The sequence below is a fragment of the Uloborus diversus genome, chromosome 4 (assembly GCF_026930045.1).
Source record: "Uloborus diversus isolate 005 chromosome 4, Udiv.v.3.1, whole genome shotgun sequence".
Lineage (NCBI taxonomy): Eukaryota > Metazoa > Arthropoda > Arachnida > Araneae > Uloboridae > Uloborus > Uloborus diversus.
Genome location: NC_072734.1, coordinates 122983105 through 123009435, shown reverse-complemented (window position 1 = coordinate 123009435; position 26331 = coordinate 122983105). Strand labels below are relative to the sequence as shown.

Genomic DNA, 26331 nt, shown 5'->3' with positions numbered 1-26331 from the left:
GTATGTCATGCCGTTTTTAGTGATAAGTTAATTCAATCTGGACTTGCGCTTAGAATTTCGATAGGAATCGCTTCGGCATATTAATTGCTTTCATTTGGCATCACACGAGCAGAAAGGGTTGTCACATCTCGGCACGCAACAAAACAGCTGCAAGTTTTTATGTTTTTTTTTTTTTTAAACATGCATCTTACATTTGATTTTCTTCTTTTTTCTTTCTTTCTTTTTTTTTTTTCTGCGCGCATTTTTATACGAGCGGTAAAACTATCAACTCCTCTGCAACCTTTTGACCCATACCGCGTCATTGAATGGATCGTTCCAAGCTGCATCACGTGCTCGGGTTAGAAGGCAGCGACGCCCAGCGGCGAAATCACGAATCGAATTCTGCAGAGGCCAGAGCAGGAACAAGCTGAGCTCTCCGTCGATTCTTCGGTGGATTGGATTCCGAGACGGGATCAGAAATTATCCTCTTCGGAAGAGAGGTAAGCGAGTTACTTCCTTTTATTTTTCGAAGATGCGTTTTCCGGAACTTCCTCTCTCACAGAGTATTTATTGATTGGAACGCTGATATTTTTAACGTAGAGGCCACTCCAAAAGTCAAATTACCAGAAGGGTGTGCATTCGAACGTGTATTTTATCGTGGCTTTCACTATTGATTCCTGTTTGTTTGATGTAGAGATGCTTTTGTGAAATGGTGAATGGTTATACCACAAGACACTCTTGCTCCAGTTCAAATTATTAAGAAAATATGCAATTATTCCATGTAATATAAATCATCTTAATCACAGTATATTGGTGTTTTCCTATATTTTTTACTCTGGAGTGTTTTCGATGCAATAAAGAGCTGTTCGAAGATTGATTTAAATTCTCCGTTTATGAAAGATCATTCTTTTCAATAGCACAACTTACCGCAACAATTCTACATTAACGTCTTTGGAATAAAAATTAGTTCTGCAGCATTTTTACGTTTTCAAAATTCTAATAATCATTCCACTTTTAATCACATTTTTTTCGGACACTTTTTTCTCTCTCCATAATCATTGAAAAAAATTATATGAATACATTGTGAAAAACTTTATTTAACTGATATGCATCTTGATATTTTTTTCTATAAATTATTCTTAGATAGAACTCCCATCAAAATTCCGTATCATAATTGTATTATTGCTAAATTCTTTTTTTTTTTTTTTTAAAGAGAAAATGGTTTCCTTCTAATTACTCGAAATGAAAAGCAGCCATTTGAGTTCTTATGATCATTACTATTTTTATGAAGTTGCAGTTTTTAAGTGAACAATTAGGACAGAGTTTTTATGAAAATTATCAATTTTGTGTGGGAACAAAAATGAGTAACTCTTACAGAAACTTTAAGTTAATTGTTTCATTTACATTATTAGTTCCAAAGATAATCTTCATTGATTTCAAAATACAATACTGAGTAAAATAGAAATAAAAACAAAATTGAAAAAAGTTGACCACATTTGTTGGCAAAAAAATTATATTCATGATTTAAAATTTAAATTATAGTAATAATAATAACTCAAAACTGAGTGGAAACTAAATTATAAGAGCAGTTATTTAAGGGGGTCAATTGCCATCCCCCTCCCCAGCTTTGGAAAATGAATGTTTTTACGTTTGAGTGGGCGTGCGTGGCTTCCGCTGTGCATAAAGGTTTCATTGAGTACAGGGCTTTTTTTGCATAGGAGCTCGCCAAAGCAGACTCCCTGCCCTTTTCAATTCTATGCAAGTTTTAACCTTTCAGGCGAAATTTAAGTGTAAAAATGAGTTATGGTGACTTTTAGATCCTGCCAGGGGGCTCCAGTGGAGGTCACAGTGACCTACCAAAAAATAATCGGCAAATTTGGGGCAAAATTGCAATTTTTAAACCCCCAAATATCATTTTTTTCATCGATCTATACTTGTGTGTGCAACCTGCATTTTATCATTCAACACAATTTGGCAAATTCCGCTCCCTCCTCCTCCCAAAAATAAAATTAAGTTTGGTTCGAACTGACTCCTGCACTTGTTTTCATAGAAATTGAGTCCTGATTGAGTATACAACCTTTGTCCCCCCCCCCCGCAAAAATTCGAAATGACGGGCCAGTTTAAGACTATATACGTGAGTAAAATAAGCCAAAATAAATGATTGAGACCAACCATCGGAAATCAAAGCCATTGAGGCACGGTTAAATATATTCAAAAATTTGGATTACTGAAACTGGATTTGTGTATAAAATATTTTGAGTTTCTAACATAATTTAGTGCCAAGCATTTAAATTGCCGAATGAACAGTTAACTAATATTCTATAAGTTAAATAAGAGTTATCCATTAACCTGTCATCTTGTCCACTTATGAGCAGGTGTTAACACTCGTTAATAATATGTTATTTCTAACCGGCGAAAACAATATTTTCTTCCCGCCCTTTTTCTCATTTTCTTCTCTTTTGACACCTTGCAACGAGCGTTTTACGATCAGATGTCAACCGGCGCGGTATCCAGTGGTGTCACTGCTCTAAAGATAATTTTGTTCAGAGTTGCAGATGAACGTACTTGGAGCAATTTTAAATGTGTGAAAAATTCTCCGAGAAACTCAATTTAATTTATTGTAATAAAGCTTATTTTCACGAGCCGTAATTTTCAAGAAAATAAAAATATCGGTGATTTTGCGAGCTGAAAATTTCCTGATTTTTTTATGATCAGAACCAAAAGTTGACTAAAACTATATCAAGTTGAAATATTTCGCAAATCTTACATTTTTGGAATTACGACTACCTTGCAAAAATTTAAACCGCGCGAGAATTAATGCTTTTACAATATTTAGTTTAAAGAAAGCTAATGTTTAGTCGAAAGCTTTAAATAACGTTGAGTTGAAAGTCCACTAAAATGAAGTATAACTTTAATGTACGTAGTCCAGTTAGCCAATGAATTTCTTCTAAAAAACAAGGTTTCAAAAGTTTTTTTTTTTTTTTTATATATATAGAAAAATTGGCAACAGTAACTTTCTTCTTTTCCATTACAAACTGATCAATTCATTTTCAAGGGTGAAAAATTTTCTATATATATTTGCAGCTTATTCCAGAAATTTTAAACTTTGACTTTTAATTGTTATATATTTCAATGTAAGGAACCATGATATGTAACAATATACAGTATCATCATTCTGAAAAAAACGTCTTTGTTCTTGAAAAACAATGATTTGCATGAGTTGCGGCTGAGATCGCGCAACACGTACAAACCATTATTTTTAAAATAGAAAAAAACTGGAATGAAGTGCAAACATACGCCCAAAAAATGTTTCCTTTGTACCAGTGGATTGAGCAAAATACGAAACGACTAAAAATGTTTTGTGTTTGTCCACTGGTTAGAAATGTTAATTTACTAGGTTGCTACACCACTTTTCATTTAACACCCAAAAAAAAAAAAAAAAAAGCTGAAACAGAACTACTGAAATTCTGCCAGCTTTTGCTTTTTTTTTAAACTGCACTTCTGAAAAAAGTTTTTTATGTCAAATGCCAGCCAGGAGCGCCGAGATAGGAAGTCACTGTGACCCCCCCCAAATTTCTTAATTCGGCAAGTTTGTGGAAATAATTGCAATTTTTCAATGCTCGAATGTCCCTTTTCATCAGATTTCTTATATTCCCTTCGTAGGCGGCAGGTGTACGAAAAACGTGGGAGGTCAAAAGAAGTGTAAGGGTCAGGGGGCATGACCCCTGAGGCTGATTATTTGGGGGGGGGGGGAGTTATATTACTTACTTGCTTTCAATATTACTGAAGATGGAAAATGGAATCAAAAATCGGGACGTATGGCCACCTCAAACTCTCCCCTTCCATTCTTCCATTTTAAAGCTCCATTCTTATGAAATAAGATGAAATAAGATGAGAAAAGTTCATTTATATTCGGAATTTTTAGTTTTTGCTCTCGTGCAATAAATTAATCCACTCTGTAAAAATTCATTTTTCAATCGATCATCAGTTTTTAACTCTGAAAAGTGAAGGGGCAGTTGCCACCCCTTACGAGCCACCTATGATTACCCTTATTTTGTAACATCATTCGCAAAATTTGGACTTCCATTCGGCAAATTGGGAATTGCCGCCCTCCCAAATATTTCAGTTCGAGGCACCCTTGGTGCTAGTTTTTGATGATCGTATAAATTTTTTAAAATGACTTTAGACTCACATTCTCAACAAATACAAATAAATATTTTTAAATACAAACTATTTTTTAGAAAGTTGATAATGGTTCCAATATTCAAATGTGTGGGATTAAAGACCTAAGTTTAAAATTCGTAGAGTAAAATGCAAATAAATAAGCAAAAGTATCACTCCCTGAAAATAGACTGAGCATTAACATAAAATATCGAAGGGATAAATTTTATTATAGCTCCTTGATAAATTATGTAAATTGGGAGTTTTCACCCATAAGACAAGATGTTTTATTCACTACGAATATCTCGGAAGAGAAAAGAATAACTAAACAAAATATTGGATACATTTTTTCTCGGGAAAATACAAACAGAATTGTGAAATTATAAGAATACAGTGTTGCTAAATAGTGAAACAATATGTTGTGCCGAAAAGAGCGTTTTAGAACGTTGTAATAAACTTTTTCTTTGAACCATACTTATGTTGAGTAAAGAATAATAAGGTGTTCTAAAAAAGTACAATATGTTTTTTAAAACATTATACTGTTATTCATCAAATATTAGCGAAACAAAAGTAGATTAAAAAGCAAAAAAATAATTAAAATGACGTAATTTATCCATTCACCCCTCATTGTACAAAAGCGTAGTTCGCCAGAATTTGAGTGACAGAACTTTTTACTGATGGAGAAAGAAACGCCCAAGCACGTACATTTAGAGAGTTAAATGTACATTCTCTGTAAAAAAAAATAATAATTTGTCCTGTATTGAACAAGTTTAAAAAATAACTTTAAAACTTATTAACTTCTTATTACACTTTATTTCTTAAAAACTGTTCAACCGACGTTTATAAAAATTATCATTTTTTTTTACTTTTATTTTAGTACACTTTTTTTAGCTACTCAACATAAACACTGGTAAAAAAAAATTGAATAAATATTTTATTATTTTTTGCTTTTTAATTGTGTACTGGCGATCAAGTGTTTATCATTCAAAAGTTTAATAGTATACTTTAATAAAATTGCCATTCAGTAGTGACCGTGAAATAAATTCCAAGCTAAAATGTAGCCTTTAATTTGTGCAATTATTATTCCCCTTCCAGTTAGAAATTTTGAACAAAGTTCATCTTGTGCAGGGGAAAAAAAACAGGACTTTCAAATGGTACCAACAATGTGCAAGAATTGTTCCTTATTTTAGTGGATTTATGCAAAACTTTGCTAAGAGAAATAGTAAAAGCAATATTCGTTGTTAATTAATGAATCTAATGGTTAAATACAGAATCTTGATAAGACTAAAATCACATACCGTTTCAAACGAATCCAAGCAGAATGTGGGAGAAACATGGATGACAAAACTTATAGCAAACTTTCAGGCAAAGTGAGGGAACGTAAGAGCGGTAAAAATAGTTGCTTACCTATTTCTTTAATTACAAATTAGAGTGGGTTATTCGCAGCAAGAAGAGAAATGAAGAGAGTGAGCCGAATATTTTACCACGGAAATAAAGTTCCCTTGAGAGTGATTACAGAAATTACCACTCGCATGGGAGCTATGTTGTTTTGAACGGAGTTTTTGTAAAAGAGAAATGCTCGCCCCATATGAAAAAGAAAATACCTGCTCAAGTCAATCAGTTATCGATTTTTTTTTCCGAAATTGATGTAGAAAATCACCATCATAAATATTTCTCCAAATGGTTTTTTTTTTTTTTTTTTTTTTTTACTAACGGGGACTGGGATATATTTTCTTTTAGGATTCATCTCCAAATGTATCATATTTTTTTATTGCATTTCGATGAAATAACCGAATTTTTTTTTCTTTGAGAAAGGGGTGGATACAAGGGGAGGATCTCCCGCTCCCAAAACCATCGTCAATATTATCCATCCACACTGTGCTCAGACACTTTATGAATAAAATGTAATCGATTTCAGTGACCTTTTCAATTCATTAATTATTTTAGAAGTAACTTTTTGAAATATTACTTCTTTTCTTCATGGCTTATGAAATTAATTAGAAACGTCTATGCTCTACGTGGCTTATTCCTGGTCGCTTTGGTACATTTTATTAACACTCAAGCAGTTTCAGAAATTTTTCATACCCAAAACCATAGTTTAGTTCAAGGGGGAGGGCGGGGGGGGGGGTGTCGTTTTCGTGAAGCTTGGTTGTCTACTACAATAAATATTCGTTTGAAAAGAAAATTCGTGCAAACTTCCTCTTAAGGAGAAAGTCACTGTGGAAATCTGCTTATCGCTTTTATTGGCCTCCCCAGTTCTAACGAATTCAAGGTTTTTGACTCTTTCACCGAGCGCCAGCAATGCTGAGTGCACTATACTTACCCAATGCTTTCTTGCGAGAATCGGAAACTTCAAACCACTCGTGACGACTGAAATTAATAAATGGTAAATTATTGAGGAGGAAAAATCGAGTCTATGGTAATAATTTGTATCGTCTGCTTTTTTATCGTATGAAAAAAATAGTGTTAATTTTTATTTTTGTATTTCTTTTCTCCTTCTTTCTCTCTATCTCTCTTTTTATTAACTGGAGATTTTCTTTTCCTTCTGCATATTATTGAAATAGCTTTTTCTTTTATTTTTTTAAACTTGAAACTCTCCTTTTAATACCTTTGGTTTGAGAATTTCTCAAACCAAAGGTATTAAAAAGAATTTGTTTCAACATGATTTCTTTTTCATTTTGAATTTCGTACTAAATTTTATTCGAACTGATCAAAAAATAGTATTTAAGCAAATTAACAAAGTCTCCCGGTTTTATTATAAATATAAATTACATTGCAAAGAAAATGGCTTTCATGGATTTAATGTAATAATAAAATGCTGACGAAGCAAAGTAGTTTTATTAAAGAATTTCGGGTCTTATTAAAAACATCTGCCATTTTCCGGTGCAAAATATGCGATAACAAATCAAAAGCCATTGTGCAGAGTCAAATGTAAGTGAGGCAGATGTTCCTCTTATCTTCGTTTGGTACACAACAAGTTAAACTACAGCATCTAAGCTAATTAAAGCACTCATATTATTCAAAGTTCATTAGATGAAAGATTTTCTTTACTTCTTTATTTCCAAAACAAAATTTCACTATTATTTTTTTTTTCACTCGAAAATAATTTTTGTTTTAAATTTGTTCTCGTCAAAAAGATTAGAGCTGAAGAGAAAAGGGAATGAGAATAAACACTATTCACGTTAAAGAAAATAATGCTTTTGTGATAATGACACATTTGTCAGTTAGTTTACTAATCTGTCTGCCTCCGGTTCGATTACTGGCATGACAGTGCAGAAAAGTTGTGCAGAAAAATACAGGTTTACAAATACAGAAACATTGGAAATGTGCGTGAAATATTAGGTCCCCATATTCGAAAATTTATTATGAAAAGTGAATCTAAAATTAAAATAAAACAAAATTAATCGAAATGTTTACAATTAGAAATAGTTGCCAACATCTAAACAACCATTTTGCTTTCAGTGAAAAATAAGCTATAAAAATTTCTGTTACGTGTTAAAAAGAATACAAGTAACCACTTTTTCAATGCAAAAAATAATAATAATAATAATAATAATAAATAATAATAATAATAATAATAATAATAATAATAATAAAATAATCTAGTATATAATATTATTCATTCTTTTGTCGTATGTATTTTCGTGATTGCTTTCAAAAAAAAAAAAAAAAAATCATTGTAACCAACAAACAGATGCCTACAACTTTTATCGCATATTAAGCGTTGTTTCAGTGGTTTTAATAAAGTAAAATTTTGGAACAAGTGCTTCGAATTGGAAATTTTATGCTTCAAAAGAATTTATATTAACTGTCTTGAAAGTCTGCCTGTTCGAGTCACGTACAGACATATATACTGCCGTGGGCAGGTAAAGGGCAGTAACTGCAAATTTTTCATTTCCCCTTTTTTTGTTTGCATTTTTGTCACCGATTGTACGTTAGCTTTACTGTACAAGCTCGATTATTCGGTTTCCTCCGAAAAAAAAAAGCATGAAAAAGAGATGTGATTTCAACATTTTTCTATTGTTAGTATGGAATCCAAAACACGCTTCTTCAAGAATCTCGAAAGCTCACTTCTGAAGAGACTGCCGTTTATCTGCCCAAGGCAGTACAGTGATACCTGTGTGTAACAATACTGTCTCTAACAATAAACCTGTCTATAACGATATTTTTTTAGGTCCCAACAGTATTTTTGTAGACAGGTTTTACTGTATTGACTTCCATACACATAAAATGCATACTTCCTACGTTATTATTGGCAACAAAACTGAAGAATATCATGATGATTAACGTACGAATCACAAAGTTCTGCTAAGTCGAAAAACTCAAAACGTCACATACAATAAAGCTTACTTTGTAAAGCGACAAACAAGAATCCATTCAGTGTGAATGAATAGAAAAATGGTAAAAGATTTTTAACCACTCACTATGCGCTTTCCCCCCCCCCTTTCTTTTCATCCATGCTTTCTAGAAGAACTGTTTATTTATTTTATTTATTTTCTTACATCGCTGAGTCGTGTTCTGCTTTCTTTTTCAACTACGAAAATATTTATATTGTACGTGATGTTATTTTTCATACGACCGGAAAACCAGTAAAGGTTTTTTAATTTACTTTTTTTTTTCTTGCTTCATGACATAATCTCTACAAATACAACTTAACTCAGCTGCAGGTACCCGTTGTTCTGTCAGTTAAACAGTGTCAAGGTCAAACTTAACTTTGCTCAAATAAAAAAAAAATGGACATCAGCGAAGAAGAAGAAAACTCACGCTCAGCTTTTATTATGAAGCAGTTTGAAATTTTTATCTTGTTCATTTCTTTTTTCATCTACTTTAATGTTATTCTCCTTTCACTGTAAAGTTTTTCTTTTCCTTGTACAGGAATTTAATGTGAGTAGAGCTCGTTCAACAAAGCACTAATACACAAAGAGGGCGTCGTAAAAGTTTTTTTCGAAAGTTATGTTACAATTATTCACGCGTAGTTGTAATGTAGTTATAGAGAAAGCATCAAACATTTTGTGATGATACGAAACTCGTACAGTGCTGTAGTAAGAAAAATTGTATTTATGCTTATAAAGTCTTGCAGTGGTTTAGAAAATTTATTTTTAAAAAAAGTTTTTCAGATTTTTCGTAATTATTATTTTTTTGTTTGATTCTTGTCTCACCAAGTTTTTTTTCATTTAGTTCAATGTTAGCTAAAGGCACGTAGGTGGTGCTAACATCGAAAACTAAAAACGTCGTCCATGCAAGAAAAAACTGGTCTCAGTCGAAACACATATTGCTAATTTATGTACCTTTGAGCCAGAAGGACATAAGTCACATTGTGATAATTTTACAGGACATGAAAAACTTTTTGTGGCGCATGCAAAGGATGGGACGCGCGCTCTTTTAATCCTGGTAATAAAATGAAAACAATTCTTTTATAAGAACTGCGTTCACATGGCTCGATGCGGAATAGGATTCTACATACAATGCACTAATAAAGGGAAATTGCAATTTTTGGACTTACGTCTCTCTGGCTCTGAGGTACAAATTTCAGTATGACTTTATTCATGTATAAAGTCTGTTATGAACCAAACCTTCACTCCCAGGAGATAAATTCTGCCAGCCTTATTAAATGGCGTGAAACTCGAAAGGTGCACTGTACACGTAGAAGAATATGGACGCTGTGAAAGAAAACGTTCTGAGTTAAGAATCAAAATATTTAAAAAATAGCATCATGTTTCAATTTTAACTAGTTTTTTTTTAATGAATTTTCTGTGTCACCACCAGACTTTAAAAATCCTGCACATCTAGTCATTCAAAGTGCTCTATAGTGTCAAAAATCGCTTCGCAAATCATTTTATGTGTCTGGAATCATGATACAAAATATCAAAAAAATTACAAAGAACATAAAACTTTCAAAAAAAGAAAAGTGATGATCGTCGTGTCTTCAACTAATACCCAATTTCTTTATAATTCGAACTTAAGTGCCTAGCTGGTTTTCAATCGTCCTCTTCCGTTCCAATCTTGTCACATGTATTCCACCAATGGAGTTGAAGCTGGTTACGATACCCCATTGATTTCGTATTCGCGTGTCTCTGCAGAGGAGACCGATTTAGAACTTCAGTCTTGTCCGTTATATAATGCTAAGACACTTTATTTCTATTTATGAGATGACAAATGGTCTTTTAAAGAAGTTCTTGTACTGTTACGACATTATTGTAAGAGGGTAGTAAAAAATAGAGAACTCTATTAATTGCTGGTTGAAATATCTTGATCGTTATTGAAAAAACTACTACTTTGTGCAGGTGCTATCTGTCATGACTCGTCTCCAAACTGGGAACTTGAACCGAAAAAGTATCAGAACGCTGATGGACCCTTTCTGTCAGTGGGATTCCAAAGGTTGGGATCGCTAAATCTGCAAAGCGACTTTCATTGGATGAATCTTCCAGCGGGAATGGTCAAGCAGATAAGCTTAAAAGGTTTGAAGCTGCAATTTTTAAGCATAATAATACGCATAAATGATAAATCTACGTCACTAAAGAACAAACAGCAAATTTATTGTGCAAAAGTAATATTAAATCCATTTAAGGTAAATTACTAAACGTAACTAACATACTAAATTACTGACATACTGAAACATTTAAAGCAGAGCAAAGTTAATCGGCGTGCTCAAAGTTTCTCTGAATGACTCTACCAATAAAACGCACGGAATAGAATTACAGAAGCGATTTTTTAGACACAAGTCTGATTACATTGATTGTAGAAAATGACCTATAAAATCTGCAAGTGTTAAGAAGGAAAACGTTTACCATTGCGTAAAGGAAATGTATGGTAAAAACTCCCTTATTAAAGCACAAAATTATAAAAATGTTTCAGCTATGTACCTGAGTAGTAGGTTAAGGGTGCCTTCAGTAATTCGAAACGTTTTCTGAAATGCATAAGAGAGGCTCCTTTGCAACCGTAAAACACGTATATGCAGTATAATCGTACACTTTCATAAAATTCTTTTTATCAATTGCATAGATTTTGGTTTCTGGCAACGTTTTATTTTATTTTGAAAAAAATAACAAGTTTAGTTCAGATTTATTTTAAAAAATCGAGTTTGGAATTTGCTTTTTTTTTTCCTGCCTTCGAGATTTTATCACTTTTCTTCCTTGCATTTTTCGTAATTACGTGTATATAATATATACTACCTTTTTTCAACTCATATTGTTTTTAAATTTATGCTCTTTCTTCTTTTGTTTCATACAGTTCCAAAACACGTGTATTCAGTTTTCCTTAAAAATTTATTTCTTCATGTATTATACTTCCTTAATTAAAAAAATAGTTCAAACACCCAACATTTCATGGCGCACAAAAGATACAACTATAAAAAATGAAGGAATTTTTCTTTTCCCAATAATCTTTAGAGATTTGATAAAATCTCTCTCATTCTGTACAAGTATTCATCTTCTGAAATTTACCTTTTCTATAAAATCCCTTCTTAAACATGGGTTCCACTTTTTCCTTTCGTTCCTTTTGTTTGACTTCAAGACTCCACTGGGGAACCGAAGTATGCGAAACAACTTGCGAATAGTTAAAATATTCGAATTACTGAAGAAGACAAGATTCCGCGTTTTTTGTTTTTACGAGGTTCTACGTTCCTCGGTTTTAAGCGACGAGTGTTTCAAGTTCAATTTTTGCAATGTCCAAGATTCTCAGAAAACTAAATTATTTATTTTTCTGTATGGCAATAAAAATTAAACTTACTATCGCCTGTAACAGTTTTTATCCTAGTTGTTGTGTGTGTGTGTGTGTGTTTTTTTTTTTTGCTTTCATTAAAAGATGGTTAATTAAAATATTAAATAATTTAAAATATAATGAATTCGGGAGTGAATTGAAGAAATTCGATGCATTTGCTTAGACTCTCTTTTGCAACCAAGTAGGAACTTCTTTCTTTTACTTTATTTATGTACTTATGTTTTTAATTAAATCGTTATTTTTAAATTTTGCTTCCCCCCCCCCCAATAGTCTTTAATTGAGCTAGACACAGAATGGATTTTTTTCACGTCATCAAAATTAGGGTTCTTATAATGCGCATGAAATAGAAATACTTTTATTATTTTTCAAATGAACTGAAAGTAAAGCCTTTCAATTCAATTTGCAAATTAAGTGCACGTGTGTGTGTGTGTGTGTGTGGTGGTGTGTGTGTGTGTGTGTGGATTTCTCTCTCTCTCTCTCTCTCTCGATTTACCTTTTTTTTTCTTTTTTACACGCAAACAAAATTTAAATGAATCAAGGTTAAAATACCAATTGTATGTATTTTTCACATAAAAAGTTGATATCAAAACAATTAAAGTACAAGTATTGCAATAAGACCTAATTTTGAAATAATAACATTAAATATTTTTGTTTTGCTTCTTATGTCTTTATCTTTTCTATTGACACGTTGTCTTCATATTTAAGTCATTTCCCATCAAAGAAAGAAACATCCGCAACTTGAATCATTTCTCCCGCGCAGTCTCTCTGTCGCTCCGAGTGATATAATCGTCACGACACGGACATTCAACCTTACCAATCATCCACAAAAGGAAAAGAAGAACGAAAACTCAACACTTTTACTTTTCGATGATTCATGATGTTTGATTACTAACCATAGGCTGCGTCTCAACTGTTTGTTTTTCATTTGAGCCTGACTGTTTCACAAAGATAACAATAAGCGACGAATTTTTTTTTCTTTTCGTATTAATCATAACTTTACTTTTGAAGCGTTAGCAGAATTACTTAATTTACTAAGAATGTCAATTATTTACTATGGTGCACGGGTGCCGTACCAGAAGTTGGAGGGGGGGGGGGAGAAGTCATGGCGACTACTGCAACATTGAAATTTTGAGAGGGTGTTTTTACGGGTACTTTTTGTTCTTTTTTGGGGGGGGGAGGGTTCTCGCTCTTAGGGTGTGTCTTGGTATTTTATTGTTTTTTAAAAAATAGCTTGGAAAAAATCATTTCTAGTAGTTTTTTGTAAGCATGATTTAAAAATAAGCACATGAGTTTTATTTTTAAGGTTTTAACGGTGATTAGAGTTTTCAAAATGAAATTGCTTTTAAGTGTTCATTCACTTATCGGTCTACCCTTGATAAATGAAAATATATGCTTTTAATTTAAATAATTTTACTATATTCTTCATGTATTACGTTTCCGGACTGACAGTTTTTATTTAGCAATCCTTGAAGAAACGGTGAGCGGCGATTTTTCGACTTTACATTTTACAAAATGTTTGCTTCACTGCAAGTGCTCTACCTTTGCTGGGAAACGGTTTCTGCGGCACATTGAAATTTCTGAGGCCAACGGTGAAAATTTCTTTTTTTATCTATTTAAAAGAGGTGGATGACGCAGAAAGAAATAAAAAAGAAGAAATATAGGGGCAGTGGGGGGGAGGGATTTGAATTCCTGCCAAATTGAATATTTGTTGTGAAGAACTGAAGTTTTAAAAAAATTATTATCATTATTACTTATTTATTTCATTTTACTAATTTATTTTATTTCACTTATTTATTTTATTTTACTTAATTCATTTTTGAAACGTTCTCTTTTCTTATCTCAAATGTTCCATGGCTGTTGTAACATGTTCTTAAGTTATAGTGTTTCATAAATTTCAATCTATCTTTTCAGTAAGGTTGTCCGGTCCCCCCCCCCCCCCCAAGAAAAACGCGAAGAAAAAAAAATTGAAAAACAGCGTTCATAACTAAAAATCCTTAGATCTGTTCAAAAATATTTTTAAAAATCAGATGTAATTTTTTAAATCCAAATTTGAATTTAAAAATTAAAAAAAAATTCATTGAAGAAAAAACAATTACGGTTTTACACCGTTTTAATAGAATTATGTTACATCAAACAACAGTTTTACGTTTCAAACACATTGAAAATCAGTTAATTTTAATTTTGTTCATTTTCTTCCGGTGTGCCGGATTTTATACTAAAAAGTAGACGAAATAGCAATTGTGCTTTTTGGATTTGAGTGAAAAGGACATTAACAAACCGGAACTCTTTAAAAGTTATACCGTAATACATGAAATAATCATTAAAACATAAATTATCTATTCAGTAAGCCTTGTGCGCAATTGCAACATTAGATAAAATATATAGTCAAAAAAGTTGTAATGCATATACTTTTTATAAAACAACAAATAAAATCATTAATGAGCTGTATAAAATAACGTACTTCTCGATGCGTAAAAAAAAGAAGAAGAACTGAAATGTGCCTTACACGATAAAGTAAAGCGCCTTTTTACTGTTCAGAATGTCAAACAGAATTATAAGAGATATTATTTAACACATTTTAGTTTAAAAAAGAAGAAAAAAATTGATTCCTTTCCAAATATCAAGTCGTATTCCATTTTTAATACCTAATTTTCGCCCACAATGAGAAAAGGAAACTTGTATGCTCTGAAAAACAATTTTGAAAATAATAATAACTTTTTGTTAGACTAGTGAAAGGTTTATTACCGAAATTCAATCGGGGCTCTTTGTTGAAATATTTTATTTTTTAATGAATAGAATAACCCACGTAATGCAAACTTCGAACGAATAATTTTTCGGCCAAAGCACAAGAGCTCTTGAAACTTTGCAACTTAATTATTTTATTTTTGATCAACATTTTCTGATAGCAAATGCGTATTAATTATGAAAGGAAGTCTAGATAAACACAGCTACATGATGGTAATTCTTTATTTTAATCATTTTCTTTTCAATTTAATCGTTCGCAACTGGGAGAAAAATGTAAACCAAAACATAGGACAGCTAAATTTTATTCACAAATATCTAACAAAAATAAGATTTTCTGTCCCTTATTTAGAAGTATTTTGTAGTTTAATTATGCAATGTTATATACGGTATGTAATAATTGTTTTATGGTTTTTATTATTATTAATTATTTTTTTTTATATGTGTAATTTATTTTGTAAATATTTTTTGAGAATTGCATATGGTTAGTAACTATTAAACGTACATAACAGCAGCTGCTGTTTTACGTAATTGAAAAAAAAAGTTTACCAAAAACTATATCGTTAAAATTGAGTTGAAATCCCGGGGCGGCTTAACCCAAGTGGATCGCGTTCGGATAATGGTCACGTCCGATTTGTAATTTTATTCCAAAGACATAATAATAGTTCAATGGGAATCAAATAACTTTAGTTCACTTGATTGTTATGTGAAAAGTTAAATGAGAATAAAATACGAGTATAAGGGGTGGCTCTAGATAGACTATGCCCCTCCTACCCCTCTTTCCAAACGCTAACAAAAGTAACTAAAACTGCATTTTGAGGTCTTCAATTTCGAGAAATTACCCAGGGAGAGTCCTGGACCTCTTGGATATTTCCCCAACTACTTCAATCTTCCTTTTTGTGCTGTCACTGTTCATCTTTAATACAAATAACAGCTTCCTCTAAAAACCAGATGGGTGAAAACTATCTAATTTGGCATGATCAAGTTAAGAATTATTCTGCATTATTCAGGGGAGCCCCCCCCCCCCTTCGAGCAAGGGCGCACCCTCCCCTAAAAATCGTAAAGACTCCCTCCAAAGCAAGATCCCCCTAAAAAAGAGAAAAATACCCCTCAAAACAACCCTCCCCCCTAAAAATTTCAATGGCACAGTCTGCGCCATGACCCCCCCCCCCCCCCTCTCCCTACATGGGCATCCCTTCATTATTCTTTATACTATTAGAATATCGCCCGCCAAGGTATGACGAGTGAACACTGCTTCCACATTTGAATGAAGCAATTGCCTATGTAGGGATATTTTGATAGCTGAAATTTTAATCCTAACTCCAGTGGATTAACCCGAAACTCCAGTTGATAGCGTTCATTGTTGACCACTTTTTCGTTTCTTCATTCTCCTTAAATTACTGTTTTACCAGTAAAACAGCTAAGTTACCGGATCCTGTTCAGCTTTGTCCAAATAAAGCATGTCCCTGAATGCCAAACATTACCAAAAAATATTATCAAATTATCATGCTATAGCACGAGTTTCGTTGTTAGTGACGTCAGGATCACTGAGTTGACAATTATATGTATTAGGATTTCATGATCAGCAACCTGTTTTTTAAATAAAAACTAGTGTCCAACTATTCATTTTTAAAGTTTTGGATTCTTGCAAACATTTTGGTAGCTTCCCTTTTGTATTTTTGCACACTTTTCCAAATTCAAGAGAGAAATTAATGTAGAAGGTTGCATGAGACGTCTTCGGTACGCTTCGACCTCTTTCATCTCAGGCGACGAGTATATATATCAGAAAAACGCATTTGAAACCTGAAATTTTTTTGGCATCAGTAGTAGAGAAAATGTTTGAAGAAACGACGAAGATTCCGTTTGGCATTGCTTCGGCAGATTCAGCTATTCTAGTGGGAATCACACGGACAAAAAGGTTCATCTTTCCTTCCCCATTTTTAAATCAAAACCGTTTCTCCCACTTACTGACTCGGCATTGCGCTTCGGTTTCTTATAGCAAGACGTATTCTACTTCAAAACGAGCTGATGTGTGAATCACAGGACTTCCTTTTACTCCAATTTAATGTCATTTTCCCATTATTGGCAATTTTAATGTGATTCAATAGTTTACTCTCTAAATATCACCAACAGTGGCCAAATCGATACCAGATTTAAAAATTAAAAAAAAAAATCGCCAAATTTGTCGCGAAGTTGGCAACAAAACGTAGCGACCAAAAGACTGGCGATATATCGTCAAGTGTTCCGCCAAATTATAACACCACTTGAGTTCACATCGAAATTAACAATGGTTTCCCTCCAAAAAGGGGCAAAAGACCCCCTTAGAAGCACCCGAATGCAACCAAAAGGAAAGATGCACAACTAGATCCCACTAGGAGTCCACGTACCGAATTTAAACTTTCTAGGACATACCGTTTTTGAGTTATGCGAGATACATACACACATACGCACACACAGACGTCACGAGAAAACTCGTTGTAATTAACTCGGGGATCGTCAAAATGGATATTTCGGGTGTCTGTACGTTCCTAGGCATATATCCACGTGTGATCGAGTCGAAAAAAAAAGCCAACATTCATTCAGGGGTGAGCAAAATAGAAATTAAGGCCGATTTTTTAGTGAAAATTTTTTCGCGAATACAATACTTCCTTTTTTGTAAAAGGAAGTAAAAAAAGGGGGGAGGGAGAAGGCAGAGAAAATAACAATAATTAATGCTATTGTCTGTAGGGGCGTACTGAACTAAAATTTTCGGAAGGGCGGAATCTATCAGTTTGCCGAATGGAACACCAAATTTTCCCAAATGATAAAACAATATAAAATGTACAATGAGCAGTGCATTTATTGAAAAGAGATATTTGGACATTTGAATATTGCAATTATGTCCCCTAATTTTCCAAATCGTAAAACAAAATTTGCCGAATAGGGAAAGTTTTGGTACGCCACAGTGACCTCCCATCGGGGCGTCCCTGACTGTGCTGTCTGAGAGAAATCTATTTCTTGATCAAACTAAAAGTTTTCTCTCGATTTTTGACAGCAATTCTTTCACCCAAAATCAGCTCAAATACATAAGTAGCCTTCAAGATTCCCCCCACGTGTCATTTTCCCCTCCAAATGGGGAATACCAATCATTGGAGGGAAAAGAGGGAAAAGTTCGTCAAAACCCGGGCACCCAGAGAGCTATCAGCCGAAAATCGCTGTATTGATCTTTTGCGTGGCTTGGCCACTCCTCTGAATCACATCTTTGTGTGCACTCGCGGTTCCAGTTTTCTTCGGATGCCTTCCACTTCACTCCTCTTCCTGCGTCCACAATAAACTATTTGTCTCGCGCCTGTGCTCGATGCTCTGCACAGTTTAGAAATAAAGTTATTTATAAAGTGTTCTGAGGCCTGGATAAATATGCGAATGCTGGTAAGCATACTTTTTTTTTTCCTTTTTTTTCCACATGTGATGCATTTTTCAATCTGGAGAAATTTGGGAGTGTTATCCGTGCATATGTTACTCTTGAGTAATGGTTTATTTCTGTGCATTTCTAATGCTTATCAACTTTCAGAAGCTTTTGAAACATTTTGAACAGTTGGAATGTAGAACCACCGAGGGAGTTAGGGCACAGGCCTGATTAGTGCATATTCTTGCAAGTTCATGCATCTAGTGCCTCGATTTTAGGAGGTCGCAAATCTCCAGAACTCCAAAACTCAGGAATTCCAGGCTTTTCCTGGAATTCCGAACTATTTTCGTAGACGACGCCCGTTTTCATTTTTTTAATTGATGAACCAAGAATTCTAGTGAGAAAAATATTTTAATAATTTGCTGTTATTTGCTAACGGACATACATAGTCACCATTTTTAAAGACCAAATGTAATACTTATGATGACTTCTTCATACACATGTTTAATTAGAAAACGTTCTTCTCCAATTGCTATTAAGATTGTTTCTTTCTCGGAGAAGGTGATGAGATTTTTTTTTTTCTGAAGTTGCAGAATATGAATAACTCTAACTTTAAAAAAAACTGAAATTTTGCAAGACGGAAGGAAGCACTCTTTTCTTAGACTCTTTTGACTTTCATCTGTTCTGTCCTATAGCCTTTTTCAAAGTTTTGTGAACAAACACGTAATTTATTTTACTCTTATAGCTTCACATTCAACTATTTTTTAGCCATTCTGAAAGTTTTGACTGCTTTATTAACCATGCCAATTAAGATCCCCCTCTCTCCTTCTCTGTTTAAACATGCTATACATGCAAATTAAAACACAATGACATTTGACTTTTAGCAAGTTTGCAATATGCACATCTGAAGTGTCAGTGGCAGAGGTGCACCACATTTTGCCCTTAACCGGGATTTCTGGAGGTGCGGCAAGTGAGCAAATGAGTGTGCAAATGAGCACAGTAGCTCATTTGCGCACTTATTGAATTTAAACAGTATGTATTAAAAAATAAATTTTAAAAAACCTACGTGGTCCAATATTTAAAAAAAGGATATTTTAGTTAACTGATATTTATTGCCTGACAGATAAGCAACTTTGTAAAAACATTTGAAAACATTTATCGAGTTTTCTTTAATTTAAAAAAATCTTTTGCCTACCCACTGTTTATACGCTAGGAAAATGTACTTATTCTTGAGATTGAGTCATCATTTGAAATTTTCCGAGGAGGGAAAGGACAGTAAATGGCAAAAACTTCATGCAAATTATATCGAAAAATAACAACAAAAAAGCTACACCCACTTTTATGTAATTTGTTATTTTTTCAAAGTTAGGGTCAATTCCCCCTTCTGAATGACGAACCTGTCTTTAACACTTCTTTCATATTCCGAGATTCTTGAAAGAAATGAAATTTTAACATAGTGACGTTTCGTTCATTTTTATGTGTCTTTTCAACCCTTTCTATGCATACATCATTGGTAGATAACGAGTTACAATGAAACAATACTTTATAAGGAAAATGGATCTAAAGTTAGGTCAATGTCGTGACGCTTACCTGGAGTTCTTTGATACAGTAGTTATGAATTATTATTATTGTTTAAATTGTGTCCAACTTTTCAATTTCTTACACCACATGTATTTAAATAAATTGATTTAGAATGTGTGTTTTTTTTTCTTTTCTTTCCTTTTCTCTGATTTAATATCCATAAATAGTTTTTTTTTCCTACTTGATGTTACAATTTTTGACGGTATTTTTATTATTATTGTTTTAATATTACAATTTCACACATTTCCGCACATATAATATTTTTTTTTTATTCTTGCTTTATGTAATATGACAGTGCTTTTAATATATTACGATCTATCATTATTCATTTTGTAGATTTTATTTTGAATAAAAAATCAGAAAAAAAATTGAAATGTATGCAAAATTATGATTTGAAGAATACAGAATAATTAACAATCGGGCATGAAAATTCGAAAAGAAAAAAAACAATGTTTTAAAACCTGGCTGCGACCCTTGACTGTAAAAACTTTCATTTCTCGGATACAGACTGAATTTTTATCAATTTCATCTTTTTTTTTTCCCTTCAAAAGTCGAGGTAAACAGAGTCATAACAACATCTGCGGGAACAATCGATTCAACATCTGTCACGGAAAGCATCAAGCATGCTTATGGGGGAAAGACAGCTAACTTGTATTCATAAATGTAATGCAAGTTGTGTGACTTACAGTCATTTGTCTCCCGAATAGTTAAAACAAAACTGACTTAACTTTGTTTGAAAGCTTATGCAGAAGGTGGTTGTTCTTTTTCAAAGAAAGGAAGAAAACACATTTCAACTCTTCCTTATTTCTCCTATAGTCCCCCCCCCTTCCTTTTTTTTTTTTGATATAAATAAAATACTTACTTATTTAAAGCTGTATTGAGTATTGAGGCCTATTCGGCCAAATTTTGACAACGTATACTCTATCACAATACCAGATATTTGTATAAATTAAATATTTATAACTGTTATCGAAGACAAAGAATTTTTAATTAATTTAAAAAATTCTAATAAAAATTCATAATATGCGATCATTTACCACTACTCGACTCGTAAATATGACTATATCGTATAAAAAGTGAGGAAAACTCAGCATGCAAAATTGTTAAAATTTAGCAATGCATTATGTCGTTTCTACCAAAAACTTTATAGATTTGTAAAAACAAATCAAGTTTAGCATACTTTTCTATGCTCCACTTGGTGCACATGGAGTGGGTGGGGAATCTCTCGAGCCAGTGTAAAAAACAAATTTTCTACACTTTTATATACCATTTTTCTTGAGTTCGAAATAAAACGTGAAGTTAAAAAATATGAAGCTTTTACATTATTCAATGAATTTCTTTGAGATTGCTAAATTGGTTTCACTTTCCTCGCGTTTATTTAATTATTATTATATTTTTCATTATTCATTTAATAATGACAAACATTAACGTCTTCCGCCTTTTAGCGGAAATCCGTTTTTTTTTTCTTTTTAAATGAATTTCTGGCTGTTTTAAGATTCAACTAACGCTGTTAAGAAATCGTGATCGAAAATATAAAGGGAAGGAGGGACTCACTAATTTTAGATTGTACTGATCTTCTCTCACCATGGAACCACGCAATGAAAAAATGAACGGTTCAATGAAAAAATTCAAACAAGTTGCAATTGAAAGAGCATCGTAAAATGATTTTGATGCATAAATCATTTGTCCTCATCTCCCCGAAATCAAAATATAAGGTCTTACAATCAGGTGACAATTTAAGAATTGTTGCCAATTTTAGCAAAAAATGGAAGGTTCAGGAAACTGATCAGAATGTGGATATCTTGAATATAAATTACTGTATAAACTATTCTAAAATATCCTATTTTTTCATTCGCAATATAGTGTATCGCAGTACTCCGACACACTGACATGATTTGCCTAAAGCCCTAAAGCCTAGATCGTAATTTAAGTAACGACACGTCCGCCATCTTGTAGCTAAACGTTGCTTTCTTCTTACGGTCTGCTTTGATGAAATACCGTGTTTTGCTTCTTGATTGTGGTGCTTCTTGTTTGTGGATTAACATGGAGTTAATAACACACCAATCAAGAAATAAAACATGCTACATCATCAAAGCAGACATAAGAAGGGAAAAGCGGCATAAATGCCGCATTAGCCCCAAGATGGCGGACGCGTCGCTGCTCCGTACAAGCCCTGAGTTACTCCTTACTCGCCCAACACCATTTCAAACACTGCAGTTTATTTTTTCGTTGGAGGTTGACCAGTATGATTGCTGCACAATGTTTAAGTTAACAAAATGTTCTCGTTAAATTTTTAATGGTTCGATTATTTTCAGTACCATATTTGTCAGTAGCATCTCTTTTTTTTTCTTTTGGCAGATTTCTTTTATTTATACATCGCTGTAACTACGAAACTGTTTTTTATAATTGTTTGATGAATCATATGACCATATTTTCGGCAGAAAAAGATTTTTGCGGTGGAGTTCTGTAAAAATAATTTCAGAAAAGTCTGTACGTGTATTTCACAAGTAAATAACTACATCTTTTTCAATATAAGTTTTTAATTATATTCATTAACATTAACATAACTGCTCTTCATGTTTTCGCATTCGCTGACTGTTTTGCTCCAATTTATACTTGTAAAAGCCAAGCACGTGAGTGAGGTCGCCAAATGGCGCAATTCTTTTTTTAAATCTAGTCTATCGTTCTCGTGAATAAAGTTTAGCATTGAAAAAAAGTTTAAAAAACTGCCAGACAGTGCTGTGAAGTACCTTCTAGGGTTTACGACAGCTTACTTCCGCAAAAATAAGTGAGTTGCACTCGAAGAGAGTTTAACTTGCCTGAAGAGCTAGCATAGAAACTCCTATGTTGAGGAAGATTTACCTGTGTATTTGATCAATCTGTGATGAGCAAACCTAAAGTTTCAACCTAATTATTTTCCACATACTTTTTAAATTTCATGTCTGAACAAAAACTTTTCAGTAAAACGTCCCACCAAATAATATTTTTTGTTTTTAATTTAAATTACCAATACGCAATTAAACTTCATTGGTTTAGGAGTTTAAATAATGAAACGCATTTTAATAAAGCAAAATGGTTTGGTTGAGGGAACGCTTAGTTAATAGAACACGAAAAGGTGTAAGTGGGTTGGAAAAGGTTGGTAACCTCAGTCTGGCAGTGCACGATTATTGTTGTGATGTTGTGCCGAAGAATTGTCATCGAAAAACCATTTAAAACTGTTTTCCGTATTCCATCTTCAATCCCCAATCGTTCAAGAAAGAAGACAACTTGTCAAGAACTAAAAAGAATTTGTGAAGAAAGGAAAGAGAAGTGTATTATTCAAGTCTCTCTCATTTCTGATGTTCGGTAAAATATTTTACTCACCGTGAAAATGAATTGTGCCACTTTTAAGCTCAATGCATTTGAAGGTGCATTTTTCACTCCTTCCAAAATCGCCCACGCATCTGTAAGATCACGAAATCTTCAATGAAATCTGAAAATTCACGTGGGTGTTGGTAGATTTGAGCACGTGGGTATAGTGCCTAGAACGTGGGTGTTCTTTTCTGCTGGCGGAATAGTATGGCGGAGTGAATTAAGATCGAGATTTTTAAAGATCACTTGTTACGTGAAAGAACGTTGTAATTTGGTTTTGAAAATCCGCGCCTGTTGCGATTTTTGCTTGAATGGAACGAAACAAAATGCATGAAATATTCACCCAACCATTCACGTCATTTTTTTAAATATATATATTTGTGAACGTGAAATATGTTGAAAAACAAAATAGCAATTTATTGTTCATTGTTAGCGTTGAATAGTATAAATAACGAGGTAATTAAGTAGTCAAAAAAAAAAAAAAAAAAAAGATTTAAAAAAACATAAGTGAAAGTTCATTCGGAACTAAATGACTCCACTTTCTCGAGTAGAGACAGGTGGGGTGGAATGGGTATAAAAACAGGTATTTTTGAAATGATTTTCAAACTTTTCAAATTTGATACCCAACAATTAAAAAACCTTCATTTGGTTTTACATTTGAACAATACACTTCACATATCCATTGTTATTATTATTGAAATAATTTTATTATTTAGTGAAAAAGCTATTATTTCAAAGTCTGTTTTCATTTTGGGTGGGGTGAAATGGGTAGTGTTGTTTTAAATTAAAATTTCAGAGTGAAAACGTGAATTTATATTTTTTTTTTCACAAAAAAATTTTAAAATGGGGGTAAAAATCTATTGAACAATGTAGTCTGTAATTTCACTGCAATTAAAGATATAATGTTCACGATTATTGAGGACTGGCTGACTTAGGTTTTGATGATTTATTCTTCAATCTCCGTTTTCACATTGTTAGGGAAGGTAAAAAAATTTCCCATCAAAGACTTCTTAAGAGTTTTTACAACATAAGCACAAGTATATAAAGATTCTAGAACTTGAGCAATATAATACTTTTTAAATTTCTTAACACTGTATTCAACTAACATCCAATCTCCTGTAGATATTGTACTTGAACATAAGCTTAGTGGAATGGGAGTTTGATCAGACTGGTTTTCAATTTATTTATTCAGCTCTTGTGGTTGCATGGTATGACACGTATTAGGCAGAAGGCAAATGATAATTTCACTATCGATAGCATGCTTTACAGTTTCATAGATCAGCTGGGTTGCATGTCTTTTCAGATGCCTTGCGAAAAGTTTGAACCATTCTTTAAAGATTGTGTCTTCCATCCAACCAGATTTAGTGCAACCATAAGCAACTCCATAATATAAGGATTTCAGAATGTAAAACTTTTGATGCAATGGACGACTTACTTCAGAGAAAAACTTTTAATGAGAAAAATTTTTTTAATTCCACAGCCTATGTCATTAAGCCTAATATTATACCCATTCCACCACACTTAAAATTTTTTGACATATTTCTTAAAATCTATAGAATTTTTCTTTTCTGATTTTTTTAATTGACAAAGGAGATTTCCTTTAATGAAAATAACAGCAACAGAATGCCATCTAAATTCAAACAAAATCCTGAAAACAAAGCTTCAACGATATCAGTTAGTTTTGATTTTTACAATATAACTTACAAGAAGGCTGCCACTAAACTGATTGTTTCCACTCAGTTTTTTCTTGAACCAAAATAAAGTCAAACTATTGTAAATAACATGAGTGTTTTTATTTATTTATTTATTTTTCTAAATTATTCTTTTTTTCCTGTAACTCGAGAGATTAATAAACTACCCATTCCACCCCACCTGACCCTACTAGTATGAAATTTGTAAAATTGGCTCTGTTGCTCTCTTTCTCTCGTTTTGATCAAGTTATACCTTTACCAATAGCTGCCAGTTCTCCCGATTCTTTCGGGAAACTCCTGAATTTTGATGCCTTCTCCCGAATTCCCTAATAAAGAAAATATCTCCCTAAATTTCATCCAAACAACGAAATCCCCCTTCCCCCCCCCCCCCCCCCCCCAAAAAAAACGGATTCTTCAGTGATTAGAACCTCCGGGGAAATCCGTTCACTTGAATGGTCGTGATCGAAAAAACGATATGATTTCATACATGAGAATGAAAAACTACATTAGTCCGATTTTTTTTTAAACTCGTTTATTTCATTTTCTTTCTTTTTAAAATTTATTTCTCAAAAAGAATTGCTGTGAAGCGTTCCCTTTTTCCCTCTGAACTTCCTAAATTTTTACGTAAAGTAAGAAAAGCTTATTATCGCTTCCAAAGGGAAAAAAAAATTATGCCTTTTTTAAAACATTTTTTCAAACCTATAAGTTGATTTTTTTTTTTAAACTTGAAAAAAGTAAAAATTAAGCTCAACTTAAGAATTTAGGATCAATTAAAGCTTAGTATAAGAAATTCTTACGATATAGCTTGAAAATCTGTTTTACACTAGAAACTTTTATCGTTAAATTTTTTCACGAATAGTCTCCCCAATTTTCATCCTTCAATGTTGGCAGCTATGTTTTAACGGTCAAAATATTTAATTTCAAACCAAAAAACCTATTTTATCAAAAAAGAAAACGATTAACTACTTATAAAAATGGCACCAGACTAACTTCATCAATTTACCACTCATTATATTTCAGTAATTTCCAGTGAATATTTTTAATAGGAAAAACTTTAGATCAATTGCAGCTTTACAATGTGTTTTACAATTCAAAGCTGATTCTCAACAAAAATTCCTCCCAATATAAAAATTCACAGAACTTATTTTAAAAAAATGTAGAAAACATTTAAAAAGAAAAAACAGCTCAACTTTTCGGAACTTTTTAAATTAAAAAAAAAATGTTAATTTTGGAAAATTTAAAAAGAAATAAGAAACACAAATTTTCGGAACAATTCCGAAGCAGATGAGGTTAAATTCTTCCAAATGGGCTTTAATTGAATAAGATTTGATGACCTAAGCCTGGAAAGCCGAGAAAGAGCATAATTTCTATAAAGTCATTACAGGAAAGTCGTGACCGAGCGTTGACTTGCTCATTAATTGCACTTAGGCACTATGTGATTTGATCGCATGTACCGCGCCAGTGATTTTAAAATATTTTCAACGTACCTGCGAGCTGGACGATTAAAGGTGATCGGCTGCCAACCTCTCTTCCTTCACACACACACATTGTCCTCAGCATTAGTAGAAAAGCAAGATTTGCAAACGAAGCTCGCATTTCTCCAATCAAACTGTCCAGCTTTCTCAAGATCGATAGCAATTCAAAATGTTACAGCTCAAGACAAAAGGTTTTGCAGCAACTAACTGCCTTGATGGACATCGAGAACGAGAATGGGGTGGTTTC

General features: G+C 32.9%; 1 protein-coding gene across 1 annotated transcript in view; it reads left to right on the top strand.

The window, feature by feature from the left end:
* Positions 1-426: 426 nt before the first annotated feature.
* Positions 427-26331, top strand: part of LOC129220364 (dystroglycan 1-like) — a 45828-nt gene continuing 19923 nt past the window's right edge. The window contains exon 1 of the mRNA XM_054854772.1: positions 427-479. The gene's annotated coding sequence lies outside the window, so the exon portion shown is untranslated. The remainder of the gene's footprint in view (positions 480-26331) is intronic.